A 16,014-nucleotide genomic window follows, 5' to 3' on the forward strand; every position below is an offset into this window, starting at 1 on the left:
CAGTTGACTAACTACAATATGAAGACGTGTTGGCTTTCCGTAGGCATTTCTGTAGGCATTTTGCCCTTCCTGGCACTTTGCTGCCAAGGGTGAGAGAAGGAGGCACGGGGGCAGGCATCAAGCTAGGCCCTTTGACACTAGCAAGTTTCTTCCCAGCTGTAGAACTGAACAGATGAAATGAAAAGATCAGAAGAGGCAAAGAGCTTGTAGAAAGGACTTCAAGAACCACATGCTGCTCTAGTTTCTCATGCCTGGCTTGAAATAACAGTGGTCAGCTCAACATTCCTATTACAGTGAAAGTTTAATGAGTAGTAACTTCTAACATTTTGTTATTCCAGTAATTTGCACACCTACTGAAAAAAATAGAGATTCATGGGCAGGTGAGAATTTGTAGCTGAATTCCTTTACATGCAATTTCAAAATGAGAAAGAATGAATGTAAAAGATTAAAGATTAAGACACCCTCTTAACACAAGCTGGAGATAAAAAGAAAAAGAAAAAGTCTGAACTGTTAAAACATGTTGGCATCAGTGGAAATGGAATATGTAAAATGCTAAACAAAGAGAGATAAACAGAATGAAAAGCAATATTCCTTTCAAGATGAACAATACACACTAACAATACACACAGATGAACAACACGCAATATAGATACAACAATATAGATGAACAATGCACACTAACAATACACAGAGTATAAAATGCTTTTTTAAAAGACCAGATACATACTGTTATCACATCCACTTCTCATTGTTTAGGCACAGAGCCACTTCATCGTGGGTATCATATTTTATGCTTTTAATTTTGTTTGTCAGGCTGCAAACAGGGAAGAGAGTAGTTATCTTCAAACTGTGGATCTTGAAACATTTGATGCTTGCCATAGAGATGACAAATGAGAAAATTTCCAGTGCTGCTGTTTGGAACCATAGGATGTCATTAGCAGATATCCATAAAACACTTTAGCCACAGACCCATTCTGTTCTTGTACACCTGTTGGACTCCATTACAATAAAACTCAACTGCCACCAAAGCACTAATCAAATGCACCACAAGAGTTTAGAAGATGTGTTTCTATTTAACTAATCTACAAAAATGGCAAAGCAGCACAAATGGGAGCAAAATGTCTGTGAAAGAGACAGTAGCTTCTGGTTCCTTCAATGATTGCTAGACACCTTTTCTTCGGAAGACAATGTTCTGATCAGCAATATTTACAGCTAATATTGGAACAAAAGTTACAAATGACAAGTGTAAAAAGGAGTATATTTTTCAAAGAATATTGTTAACATTCAGAGTTTACAGTGAAAGTACCTAACCATAAATTAAAACTGGTTCATGCTTATTCTGACAGAAAATTGGTTACTGTTAGGTTCAAGGCTTAGGGAAGTGGAACATCAAGGAACCAAAGAACACTGGGCCAGAGGAATCAACAATGGATATTAGGAAAAGGGAGGCATAAGGACATGAAGCTCAGGCTTTCCAAAATCTGGGATTTGAGATCTTTTCCAGGGAACTTTGACTGTAACTAGGATCTTTCACCAGCAATTGAGTTAAACCACAAGTACTCACAAGTACTTATACTCGTTGTGAGCAATTAAACAGTGCCCTGTAAAATACACTAAGGCAATACACACAATCTGTGTGTAGAGCCACAAGGGTGTTTGTGGGGAGAGTGGACCATCTCTCCTCGCAGATGATCACTGGTGCATTGCTGGGCGGGCAGATCACCTGCCCAGACGAGCAGCAGCTTCATTTGTGTGTTCTGGTGCCGGGCCGCGGCTCATCTGGCAGCTCTGGGGGTCTGGTGAAGGGAAGCACCACAGTGCAGTGCCCTGCTCCCTGGAGCCCCAGTAATGCACCATGCAAGTGTGCAGTGCATTTCTGGTGTACCCGTTCTCCCCTCTCTGAGTGTGTCTGCTGTGACTGCAAGCAGCCGCAGCAGACACAGCCCAGTTTCAGCTGGTCTTGAGAATCGCCTCACTGTTTATTTTCTCCCACAGTGGGCCCTTTCTCACATTCCCATGAGAGGGCTAGTGGGTGGGCGGTGGGGAATGCTGCTTACGATTACCAGATCTGCACACAATTGCTGAGTCCTTGCAGGGTGCACTGATTGCATGCCCATATGGTCACCAGCTGCTCCAGGCAGTGTGGAGGTTTTGGTGTGCAGTATGATGGGTGGGCACCCGTCAGTGTTACAGTCCCAGCTAAAAGCAGCCGGCACTTCACACAGTCAGGGAAACATGGTTAAGGGGTCACTTGTTCCCTTAACCCCATTTAAGGTGCTGCCAGGAGCCAGTCGGTTCCTGCAGGTTCCCACGGGCAGCCAAGCCTGGGCTTAGCTGCTCTAACCAGGTGCTCTAGCCTCCATGTTTTCCTTTCCCCCTTGAATGTACATAAATCAGTCCACAAGTAATACAATGTTACAATGCCCAATTTCAAATACCCACAACATAGATATGTGCCATAAATTGCGTTAGATTACCAACTATTTAACTATTATGAAGTTAATCTTACTCACTGAAGTTATTCAGATGAGCAGCCCTACCCAGACTTGCACAGCTCTGCCTGGGTAGGGCTGCTTATTTGGCATGCCAGAATTGGTCTTGATCCCACCACTCTTCACAGGGGTAGCCTGAGCTTTTAATCCAGGTTTATAGGTTAATCAGAATATCAGTGCATTTAGAGGAGAGCTAATCCTAGCAGGAGATTTTAATGGTGTAATGAACTCACAATTAGATACAAAGAGATCTAATAAGGTGGTTTTAGTAGTTTTTTTAAAAAAACAAATAAATAAAAATTCTCCTAGGTTTAGATCAACACCATCTAATAGATATTTGGAGATATTACTACCCCAAGGAATATGATTATACCCTTTTTCCTCCAGCTTATAGACAGATCTACTGAAGGACTGACATGATATTTTTAGGTCCTAGATTGGTCAAGATAGCAACCTTAAGAGAAATAGGCCTGAGGCTAATTTCTGATCATGCTTGTGTTAGAAGTGTTATAGATTGAATGCCTACTCCAAAATATAATCAGTGGATATTTAAATCAATGATTTTAAAAAATGAAGAGGTAGTAAAGGAAATTAAAGATGAGATCTGGAAATACGTTGAATTTGATAGGATTGAGAGTGAGAAATATTATGTAGTAGGAGATGCTTTTAAAGCCCGCATAAGGGGAATAGTTCTTAAAATCTCCTCTAAATTGAAAAGAGAGAAAGGAGAATTGCATAACAACTTCTTCTTCTTCTTCTTCTTCTTCTTCTTATTATTATTATTATTATTATTATTAATAATTCGATTTCTATACCGCGCTTCCAAAAATGGCTCAGGGCGGTTTACAAAGAGAAATAAAACAAATAAGATGGCTCCCTGTCCCCAAAGGGCTCACATTCTAAAAGAAACATAAGACACACACCAGCAACAGTCACTGGAAGTACTGTGCTGGGGGTGGATAGGGCCAGTTACTCTCCCCCTGCTAAATAAAGAGAATCACCACAGTAAAAGGTGCCTGTTTGCCCAGTTAGCAGGGGTTAGGGTTAATTGTGAACTTAATTGTGAAGATAAAATAACTAAATAAAAAACACAAGCAATCCTTATATAAGAAAATCAAGGACGAACTAGAACTATATCAGACTCAGTTAAGTACCCTAGAACCACAAGAGGCATATAAAGCTATTAAGCTTAATAAACAAAGGTTTTTTGAGAAGAGTAATCGTGTGGATAAATTTTTGGCTTAAAATTTTGGATAAATTTAACTAAAGAATGTAAGAAGAAATTAACACTACCATTTAATTCAATAGAAATGGGGAAACTAACAAGGTCAAATGATGAGATAGTCCAAGAATTTGAATTATTATTTTAAAACACACAATTGCCCTGGTGCCTCTGTGATGTACCATAGAAAAGGATTTTTCCAACAATTATGGCTTCTAAAACTTTCTGAGGAACAATGAGTTTTCCTTAACAGCCCATATACTAAAGATGAAATGACTGTTCAAATTAAAAAAATTAAAGTTGAATAAATCACCGGGACCTGATGGTATTTCTTTAGAATTCTATTTCCATTTTAAGGAAGAACTATCCTTACATTTAACTAAATTATTTAACCAAGGCATAGGTAACAGAAGAATCCCAGATTCATGGAATTAATGAAGGATATTACTGATTCCAAACCTGATAAATATCCTTCCTCTGTAAGTGCCTATAGGTCACTTTCTCTGCTTAATGTAGATTATAAGATGTTTGCTTCAATTTTGACTCAAAGGCTGAATTTGGTACTTCCAACCATTATTCATGTGGACCAATCCAGGTTCCTGTTAAGGAGTAGTATATCTACCGCAACTAGAAGAACACTGAATTTGATTAATTTTGCATCGGGGGGGGGGGGAATCCAGCAGCTTTCATATTTTAGATTCAAAAAAGGCATTTGATTTGTTGAAAAGTTAATTTATATATGATGCAATGAATGCCTTTAATACAAACAGTTCCTTTAGCAAGATAATAAAAACTTTACATAATAAGCCTACAGCAAAAATCCAGATTAATAATTTATTAACTAATGACATCAATCTGTGTTCTGGAACTCATCAAGTTTGGAAATTATCATCCTTGATGTTGGAATAGGAATTGAACCACTTGCAAAAGCAATAGAGGCAAGATAAAGAAATACAGGAGAACTTCAGTTTTCACAGGCATTCCATTCTCCTCAATTACTGTGGATATGGAAACCATGAATACTTAGTCATTGGGGCAATGGGATCACAGAGGTTAGATCCCCAGAGGTCTGAAAATTGCAAGGAAATAAAAACAGGGAGGAAGATTTAAAAAGGTAAATTCAAGTGCCCAAATGTGCTCTGCGGGCCTCCAGTGATCCAGCAATGCTCCCCAGAAGTCAAAAATTGTCTATTTTTAAGCATTTCCCCATAATTTTCCATGGTGGGTATCAAATAAATGATCCACAAAATGGCAGCTGATAATGACCTCATTTCCAGCTGCCTCTGACCCACGGATATGCAGAATTAACCCCTTGTGGGTCAGATTTTTTCTGCATATGCCTAGGTCGGGTATGCAACCGTGAATATTGAAAAGCGTGAATACTGAATCTGCATATAACAAGGTCCACCTGTGAAAGGAATTCAAGTGCAAGGACAAGAATTTAAAATTCTCTATTTGCAGATGATATTATATTATCTTTGACAAATATTGTGGATACCTTATCATACATACTACCAAAAAACAAGAAGATTGGGAATATATCAGGATACAAGTAGAACAAGTCTAAAACAGAATTGTTACAGTAAATTTAAATTTTATAGTAAAATAAAAGATAGTTAAATGTCATAATTTAAAGTGGTCAAAGAAACCTGTAGGATATCTGGGTATATATTTAACAGTGAATAAAAATGGATTGTTTGAGGCTAATTATGGTTTGCTATTGGCAAAACTATGAAAGAATCTAGAATGTTGGTCTAAGTTAAATATCTCCTGGACAGGGATAATCAATACAGTGAAGATGAACCTAATACCTAAATATTTATTCATATCCAAGAATATTTCAGCTAAGAAGCTAAAGGATTTCCAGCTAAGAAGCTAGAGGAGTGTCTAACTGGTTTTATTTGGAATAATAAGAGACCACAGGTGTTGTTAGCTACTTTGCAGAGGCAAACAAAAATAAGAGGCATTGCAGCACCAAATTTAATACTTTAGCATAAAGCAATAAGATTGAAATTGGTTCTAAAATGGAAGACTGCAAAGGACACAGACCCTTTTAAAGATATTGAACAAGATGCATGCAAGGTACCACTACTGTACATGTTTAAGTTTTAATCCATTGACTCAAAGAATGAATGGGGAGACAGTGGACTGGTTCCAGTATACCAGATTAATAAATTATGTCAACAATAAAATTAGTAAGACAAATGAGAACTGAATACATAGTTTTCAAACGTTTGTTCATGTGGACAATGTGAAGGAATTCCTCCTAACCTTGGACATTGATAAGTCCTTCTTTTAAAACTTTAAGTGTGTTTTCAATTACATATAGGTGTACTCTCCTAAGTGGTACAAAGATGCATCTTCTCTCTTCTTCTCCCCCTCTCTCCCAGTACAAGGATTCGGGACATGTCAAGAAATGTTTCATAACTTAATCACATAAAGCCCTTCTGCCTTCTTCTTAGTCTATGAATGCATCATTTTACACACACACACCCCAGTCCAAGTGTCTGAGAAGATATTCCCATCTCATTCCATATGCATCTGCTGGATGCATATCTGGCCTACCCAAACTCTGTAGTTCCTTATCTCCTCTTAACAAATATGCCCTCACAGAACAGCTTCTTAATTTCAACTGTGTTGCTTGCTCCAGCATACAATACACTATGATGGATTTCAAAACAAAGAATGTAGATTTCAAAGCAGTATCACACTATGATTATTGTTTAAAGCATTAGCTTCAGCAGGTTTCATTCTCCAAGAAAATTTCCTTATATTAATATTTCATTCTCCGGATCCACCAGTTTAGTACTTTCGATAAGTTTTCTGCAGAGTTTTCCACAGAGGTGCAGCTAACTTTGGATCCTGGACCTAATTTTCTTACTGGCAGGGAGTGGGGGGTGGGCTGCAAAATAAGCACAAACCCACAGATCTGGGCCAGAGTGATTTGGAGAGGGGTGGGGAGGTATACACAACCCACAAAGGATCCATACATTTTTGTGATCATTCACCACAAATCCACATATCTGGGCTAGAGTGCATTTGCCAAACCAACAAACAAACCAACAAACAAAAAGACTACACGAACCCCAGTGGATTCACATAGCTTCTTGGCCATTCACAAACTAAGTGGGACACAACATGTGTCCCTTGCTCCACAGTTCAAACACAACTTTAGCATAGTACATTTGTTTAAAAAATGTTGTTTGTTTATTCAGATGTAACACCTCCACTTTCATTAGATGTGAAGTACTCTGTGCATAGAGATAACTCTTTATACAGTTTTACTGCAGTAGGGGGAAATTAATTAAAAATCAAAGGATTGAACAAATTCCTTGAAATAAAAATACACAGAGTCCTACCATCTTGGATTACATGTTTACCCAATTTCAGAGCTCTAAGCCCAGACATTGTCCACACACCCCAGCCCCAAGAAGACACAGACAACAGTATAATGGGTATGAGGGCCACAACTTTATTAACCAAATTAACTCGAATTAGCGGACTGAAGGAGGGTAAAAACTCCACCCCCTAGACAGTGTGGGCCTAACGAAGACCAGGTTCAGGCTCCCCCATGCCTTGTGTTGGCAACACACCCTGACTCCAGAAACAAGCTAGTAAAACCCGCTCCTTTCCCTTCATAGTCAACCCCCAAAGGGGTCTGGACAACTTCTAGGTCTTCATACTCCCTGGGCTGCTCAGCCCTAAGATTTGTCCTGAAGCAGGTTTTATGGCAAATCATCATCCCTGGGCCACAAAAACCACAAGGGACCAATTGACCAATCTACCCTTTTAACTGTCCAGGTGTGCTCACCGGTTACATCCCTATTCACTTACCACCCAGTCTTCACTGTCCCTCCACCCAGGGAGGCTGGCCTAGCTTGACCTCCCTGCCCCATCACTCTGGCCCAGATCTGTGAGTTTGTGCTTATTTTTCAGCCCACCTCCCACTCCCCACCAGTAAGAAAATTAGGTTCAGTATCCAAAATTAGCTGCACCTCTGTTGAAGGTGGATGTCACACTTCGCCAAGAGGGCATCTATCTCACAGTCCGGAACCGTCCTGACTGCCTCATCAAACAATGTGTATCGCACTGAATACAGGTGGTCAGGTATCCCATCATTAACCAAAGACCCTTTGGGATATGAAAGATGATGAATTTGGTGATATTCACCTGGGATCTTTTTGGGGGCCACCCCTAGAGGTGACACTCTCAAATTAGGAAAGGGGGGGCTATCAAAAGGTCCTATTACCTTCCCATCTGCCACTTCATTGTTGATCTTCTTAGTCACCACTGCTTCCTTACCCATCATGGAGTTAAGGTTATGTGCTCTGAAAGCCTCCCGCTGCGATGATGATGGGATCCTAAAACCCTCCCTAAAACCTGCACTCAAGAAAACAGCTGCCCTTCGATCGGGATAAGCTTCTAACAACTTCTCCAGCACCAACAACTTAATTAGGCGGGGTCCCTTTTTCCACAGGAGGGGCCGGGGGTTATCCTTTCTATTACCACAGGGCCAGTTCCTGGGTCCCGACCTGCACCCCTTGGCACGGGGACAGGTGGAACTTGGATGCTTGGCCCCGCAGAACTCACAGACATGCTGGAACCTGCATGTGGACCTCATACACTGCCCACCGTTATTAAACTCCCAGCCAACCAAGTGGGGTTGAAACCACTGCTGGCTTGTGCCCAAGGAAGATGCAGCAACCGAGGGTTTGGACAGCAAGTGCCTACTATTGGACCTATTACCCTGTGGAGGCACAGGGTGGGAGGGCGACATAATAGCAAGCCACAATTCCTGCAGGGGGGGGCATCCTATGGGAGGGCAGGGTCTAAGGCAGCCCTCATGCGAAAGCTTTTGTTGTACAGTACCCATGCTGTGCCTGCGAAATCAGAGACCACCCAGGGTATAATGTCTAACTATCAGTCTGAACTCTCAAAATGACCCCCATATAAATTGTGAAACTGGAAAGCCAGTTGTTCCAGGTCTTCTCCAATGGCTTCCTCTTAGTGGCCTTGGGGTCCTTGCAGGACTCCCCTTCCTTATTCTTAACCTCAGATTCACGGAATAATAAACTGGAAATATCCACATACTTCTCCTTGAGTATCTTGTCCCTGCTTGCAGGTAATAGGTGATCCCCAAGGGGCAGCCCAACCACCCCATAAAGGGCGTGTTGTGGGGACAGCATCACCTCCATAGGGTAAAAGCCTGTGTTCCCAGTTGCACTTACCGCAGATGGAACTGATTGTGACATGTTCCCTCTCCACACCTGCTCAGCTACTCCCTGAGTACTAGCCAGTATCCCTGGCAAGCCAGGTATGGCCCACACTGCCCAAGGCTGTGATGGCGGGGCCCAAAATGGTTTCACGCCCAACCCCTGAAAGCAGGTATCGGCCAGGAATACATAGGCTACTGGCCGGTACCTTTATTATTTATTATTATATTATTATTATTTTAACATTTATATCCCGCTCTTCCTCCAAGGAGCCCAGAGCGGTGTACTACATACTTGAGTTTCTCTTTCACAACAACCCTGTGAAGTAGGTTAGGCTGAGAGAGAAGTGACTGACCCAGAGTCACCTAGCTAGTTTCATGGCTGAATGGGGATTTGAACTCGGGTCTCCCTGGTCCTAGTCCAGCACTCTAACCACTACACGACACTGGCTCTCCTTTGTGTGGTGATTGTGTTTCACTTTCACCTGAGGGAGAAGGCACTGATAACTCCACTGGACTCGGGTCCCTGGGCCCTGGAACTGCAGGTGAAGCCAGAATGGGATTTGATGTAGCCACTGGTGCTGGAACAGGAGGACCACTGGGCACTGGCAACATCTGAGAAGAATCCACCTGGTTGCCAAGCTCCGCAGGAATGACTGGCACCACACCACCTTCCAAGGACACCAGTCTATCGGACAATGATTTCAGTAACTGTGCTTTCATAGTCCCACACGCGCATTTCCTTGACCTGGTTGGCACCCCAGAGGGGCCAGCTGCTTTATCAGAGGGAGCTTTCTTGGCACGCTCAAGTACCTCCATGCTCTGGATAAGACCCTTGATCTGCACCAATTCGACATCCTCTTCATCAGAGAAAGAAGACTGTGGTGCAGGCTGACAAGGGGCTCTGAATGGCTGGCTGCCTGTCTTGCCCTTAGGTTTCTTGGATGGCATGTCTGGCAAGCACAGAAGCTCCTAGTTCCACAAGAATGGGGGGAGGGGAAAAAAGGGGGGGAGAGAATGGCCAACTAGGAGAAACTGGGTAACCCAGCTGTGCAATCAACCCTCTCTGAGTCACCTCCAACTGAAACCTTGCTCCAGCCAACACCCCAAAGTGCTCTCCCTCCCTTTTTTCCAGCTGGGCCCCACTACTAATGCCAAGCCGTTGCAAGGGGCGCTCCTTGCCAGCCCCAGGGGACCCCAACCAGCCCCACCCTAGCCAGGCCAAACACCCCCCTACAAAATGCTGTTACCCCCCTTGGGCCTTCCTGGCCCATATGCCACAGGGCCGAAGCCCGCCAAACCGGAGCACTGACACTCTGCTGGTCATGCTGTCACCCTCTGGCCACAAGTTGTCCACTGCCGCGTCACCCTGCCGAGCTGCCTCCAAGCAGGCCCTGGGGCTGCTCCATCCGAAGGCCCCACTACACCCACAAGCCAAGCCGCAGGCTGCCCGGTTGTTGGAGGAGCTGCACAAGCGAGCTCCTCCTCAGTCGGAAGAAAATGCAGGACTAAAGCTTGGGACGGGGAGCTGCTTGAGCTAATCTGTCCTACATCACAGCCCAATTTCATGCCAAGCCATTCTGGAAACCGAAAAGGGGATGAAAAGCGGGTGATGTTTGCCCTTTTTTTATTAAGGCAATGAGCAGATTCTTCCACATTGCGGGGAATGATGGGTCAAGGGGAGGCTTCAGTTCCAGAAGTTTTTGTAATTCTTCCATGAAACAAGCCACTTATAGAACTTTTTAAATGATTTTTTAAAAAATCAATGGATTGATTGATCTGCTTCAAAATCAGTACACAAAATCCTGATAACCTGTCCTACACCTGTGCCAAATTTAAGAACTCGAGACCAGGTTATTTTGGAAATATGAAATGGACCATCTTTTCTCTTGGGGAAAACCATGGGACCCTCTAGGACAGTGGGCATATGGACCTGAGCCCCCAAGTCCATTCCTAATGCACCCCTGATTTTCCAGTAGCAAGACCCTACCTATTGATCATTACTCCAAAACACGCTATAGATTTAACACACTCACTAGGCCAGTACCTACAAGATCTTCCTAATCTAACAAAGCATTGTAAAAGAAGACCAGTTTTGTGAGGAGAATTTCCTTTCCCATGTTTTGGAAACATCCCTCCTGACTTATCATATAGGTCCTGGGGTATGACCCATCAACCAGTATTGGCCTTGATATCCAGGTACTACTGAAAGCAATCCTGTAGATGTTAATGGTTTGAAATTGTGAAAAACAGTGGCGAAAAACATATCCAGGAATAACTTCAGAGTTGTTAACCTCAAGGCAGAATGAACAATGATGCTTGAAATTCTCCTCAAGTGCGTTTCTTTCCAGATTTTAGAGTTCTGAATTACCCTGTGCAGTTTTTGAAGAGAAGCCAATGCCTTAGGAATTCTCAGTAGTTCCATTTTAAAAAAAATTTCAAAGTTCGCACAGACACTGTGCATGCACAGTTTCCTAAGATTTCATTTCCTCCACTGCATCTTTCCCTCGTCGCTCTACTTTATCAAAAGGCATGTGTGACACTACAAAGAAAAGCAGTCTTGTTGCTATTGTACACCCAATTTTAGCAAGATGCTCTATGTGTGTGTGACTTTCCCCCACAAATGTGTACACTTGTGTGTATTGATAAAACACTGCCAAAAAAGCAAATGGTTGTATCAAGATTCTTTTTTCTATTATTTTCAAGAGTGTTATCAGTGCACCACATGAAGAAGCTATTCACACAACCACACAAAAGTTGGCAAATGCAGCCCAGCCCGCTTCCATGTGGTTATGAGAACCACCAGGCTCGCAGGTGAGCCTGGTGGTTCTCTGTTGGCTAGGCCACCTAAAAAAACCCTTCCCTCAACCCAACTTATCAAAGTGAGTGCTCCGCTAACCCAGGTTTTCAGGTCATGTGACACCATGGCACTTCTTTGCACCATGGCAATTCATGAGGAGACCCCTTAATGGGAGGCTCCATCAAGCCTCCCAGCCTCTGAAGCATGCCCCACACACTTGCATGGGGCATGCTGGGTTTTCTGAGGGCTGGGTGGCCCCCCGATCCACGCCGCCCCTACCGGCTCCATGATGGAGCTGGTAGTTTTGTGGGTAGCCGATATGGCTGGCTGGGGCAGGTGCACTAAGCCTGCTCTCCCCACACTAACTAGGGGTGTGAATGGAACTGGCCTGTCCAGTTCAGTTCGAGTCCAGACCAGAACCGAACCAGGCAGTTCAGTCCGCAAACCCCCTGAACAGTCGGAGGGTATTCGGTCCAGGGTTGGACCAAATGGGATGGTTTGGTTTGACCCCGAATGGTAAAACCGAACTGGTTCAACGTTGAACACGTTCGACATCGAACCTGTTTGCACATCCCTAGCACTAACCTCCCAGTGCTTCACACTAATCATGAGAAGCACTGCAAAGAATCCCCCAAACATGGCCTTATAGAGGAGAAGGGGAAGAATGAACTTTCTACTATTTGTGGACAATCATTCCATCACCTCTTAGGCTTGATTTATATGTCTATTTGTGATAGACAAGTTAATACAAGCCTGTAACCATCGGCCCTCCCCTACCCTAAAGAGTGAACCCTGTCCTGACTAACAGGCTAGGGAACAGCCACTCAGCACACGGTGAGTGGGAACCTGAGGGCCTTGCAGCAGGAAGAGGAGGCTTTCCGTGTTCTCACTTGGAAGCTAGTTGGAGAGCAGGAGGGATGCAGCCATGAGTGGTCTGGCTGCAGGGAAATCTCTCTGCAGGTCCAGTGAAAGCCAAGAAACTTGAATCCTCTGCCATGGTTTTGGTGAGCAAGGAAGGAAGCCAGGGTTTGGGCTTCAGAAAGGCTTAGCCAGGGAACAATTTGTAGTCAGAGTGTGTTAGATTGCTTGACTTTTCATGTGCTTTGCAAATCCTTACAACTGGTCTATTGTGTTTTATCTGTCATGTAACTAAGCCAAGGAAAACAAACCAGTGCCCTGTCCAAGTAGGGCGTTGCAAAAGTCTATGTAGACTAACAAAGGTGCTTTTTGTATTTTCTTACATTTGTGTTCTTTGCACATGAGAAACCACATTTTTAAAGTGTGCCACCCCAATATCATTTGAGGGTGCTTTTTGAAGTATTCTTGGAGTTGTTTCAGTGAAAATGAGGGTGAAAATAATAAAAATACTTCACCATCTGGTGTACAGGATTATCAGTTTTCACCTAAATGATTGTGTTACAGAGGCCAATTGTTGTGCTAGATTTAGGGGAACCATCCCACCTTTGAGGCATCTCTGAGGCCAGGGAAATGCTGCATTTTTTCTTCATTCCCAAACCAAACAGAAATCCCAGGGATTTCACAAGGTTGGAATGAGCTCAGGGACAAAAAGTGAAGATGGGCCCCTGCCCCACCACCTTCAGAGAAGTGTGAGGGAGAGAGCAAAGGGAAAGTTGTACCCAGCTGGAGGGTCCTCCTCTCACATTTGTTCTGCCACCTTGTTCAATTGTAGCTAGGGATGTGTGAAACGTTTCGGATAAAAAACGTTTTGTACCCAAAACAGCCTGTTTCGGGTGTTTTGTAGACAAAACAAAACACCAATTTTCCAGATCCAAAAGTTTTGTATACAAAACAAAACGCCCCTGTTTCGGCTACAAAATGTTTTGTTGTTTCGGACCTCCATTTTGTGATGATCCCTGAGTCAGTCTCCATTTTGTGTTTATCTCTTTGAATTTCCCACCCTTCCAGCCTTCTGATTAGAGTCCTAAATCATGGGCTGACCTGCTGGCAATTCCCTCCTAGTTCCCCATTGGCTCTTTTGCTTCTTTCCACTCTCTACTGACCCCACATTGGCCAGGGGGAGGGTTGCTAACCTATGGGGTGCTGGGTTCTGCTGTTTCTGTGGTGTTCTGAGTGTAGATTCTCTGGTAGCATATGAGAGTGGATTCTTGTTTTTCACTGAAAATCTCATATGCTACCAGAGAATCTACAATGAACACCTCAGAAACAACAAAATCCAGTACCCCACAGGCTTGTGGGTATGGAGGTGTTTGGCACCCTGTGTGCACTACACAACCCCTCGCCCCCCAAAGTGGAATTATGGGGCTGCTGAAACCTCCATTATTCCCTATGGGAGAAATCTTAAAGACACGTAAACTTCAACAAACCACAAAAGATCAGCCCTTTGCCCAATTCCTTTGAAATAATTCTGGAAGTTTCCTTGCCCCCATTGGGCACTACCACCCACCACACTCTGCTCTGTGTCATCCCTTTCCCCTTGATTTGAAGCAATACATTTGCTGGAATCCCCATTATTCCCTATGGGAAAATTCTTAAAGATGTGTAAGCTTAAAAAAAAATCACCAAAAAAAAAAATCAGCCCTTTGCCTAATTCCTTTGAAATTTGGGTGGTAGCTTCCACCCACTGGACACCACCACCACCCCCACTCTTTTTGCCCTGGGACCCCTTTTAAAAATCCAAATAGATTCAGATTTGGGTTTGGAAAATTTGGCTACAAAACAAAACAGGGCTGATTCGGATTCAGAAAATTTGGGTACAAATCAAAACGGGGATGTTTCAATTTGGATACAAATCGAAACAAGAAAATTCCAAAATGCACACCCCCTGCGTAACCCATAATTTCATCTGATTTCACTAGACAAGCATAACAAATGTCTGAAATGATGATGCTTCAGAACCAATAGCAAGATATGCTGCTGATCTGGCATGAAACACACATCCATAACCTTTGAGTTTGGCTCTAGTTATACAAATAAGAAGTGCTCCCCCTATGCAAATCATTCAGCCATTGCAAATAACAGGAATGTACCAGAATTCCCAGAGAGAGTGGAAACTCTCTCTTTTGAGTCTGAGTTCAACATTTAGCATCTCAAGTTATTAAACAATAAACCCATCAAGTAATTGCAGCAATCTAAGGTGCTAAAATGCTTCCTAAGTGAAGATCAAGTCGGTTAGCAATATTGTTTTTTTCAGACAAGATAAAACCAAAAAGCGTGAGATTTCATGTACCACACTTTTCCCCTGTAGGAATGGTCCCTTGTTTATAACATGACTATATTTAAGCTACACTTTCACACTTTCTCACCCACTCTCAAATAAAAAGGTATTGTAAATTTTATTGTAGTACTTCTAAACCTGACATTGCAAAATGTAAGGCACCCCATAGTTCTCTACTTTATATATTATTTTTATGGTAGGAATTAAAGGTTTTATGAGGCTATAATTTCTAACATTACATCCATTCCTAGGAACTCAGTGCTATTCCAGTTACACAGAGTCCATCTGTAGAATGATATGCTTTCAAGGTCATGTGAATGCTTCTGTCTTGGAAAGGGAAAAATGAATAGTTACATCTTTTAATGAACAAAAATCCATTGCTTAAAGGAGGCATGACTTGGGATATCTTACACAGGAACATAGGAAGCTGTCTTCTACTGAGTCAGACCATTTGTTCATCTTGCTCAGTATTCAGGCTATTCACACAAGCAGCCCTTTTACAGCCCTGCCCCGGTAGGGCTGCTCGGGTGGAGTAGGGATGTGCATGAATTGGTTGGTGCACTCCTGGCAGGCGGAGGGGGGGCCTTTAAGCAGCAAGGAGTGTGCCCTTACCTTCCCCACTGCTTTTGCCCTCCCAGCACTCTCCCTAAAACCACTGGTGCAGGGCTGCAGCATACCTCCCTGTAGCCCTGGTAAGCATCATACTGGAAGTGGCCAAAACGTGTGCGCATGTGCGCCATCCACTTCCAGTATTCCACTTACCGGGGCTTCAGGGAGGTATGCCGCAGCCCCACACCAGCAGTTTTGGGGAGAGTGCCAGTGAGGGAAAAGCAAAGGGGAAGGTAAGGGCACCCTCCCTGCCCCTTAAAGGCCCCCTCGCCTCTCAACCAGCTCGAATGCCAGACCGTTGAACCGGTTTGGCACTCTGAAAAAGGAGCACCGAACCAGTTTGTGCACATCCTTAGTGTGGAGTGTTGGGATCAGGCCTGATCCTGGCTCTGCCCTACCAGATTGCCCAAGTTTGTTACTCAGGCTTTTATTATAACAAGGGTTTGTTACCCGGACCAGCCATGTGCATGATCTCTGCCACTC

At 43.4% G+C, this 16,014-nt stretch overlaps 1 long non-coding RNA gene across 1 annotated transcript in view; it reads right to left on the reverse strand.

Annotated features, from left to right (window-relative positions):
- Nucleotides 1-325: 325 nt before the first annotated feature.
- The window catches only part of LOC128325211 (uncharacterized), a 29,907-nt gene continuing 14,218 nt past the window's right edge, over nucleotides 326-16,014 (reverse strand). Inside the window, exon 3 of the long non-coding RNA XR_008307305.1 lies at nucleotides 326-1,212. This is a non-coding gene — a long non-coding RNA (uncharacterized LOC128325211). The remainder of the gene's footprint in view (nucleotides 1,213-16,014) is intronic.

This window comes from Hemicordylus capensis, chromosome 4 (assembly GCF_027244095.1).
Source record: "Hemicordylus capensis ecotype Gifberg chromosome 4, rHemCap1.1.pri, whole genome shotgun sequence".
Lineage (NCBI taxonomy): Eukaryota > Metazoa > Chordata > Lepidosauria > Squamata > Cordylidae > Hemicordylus > Hemicordylus capensis.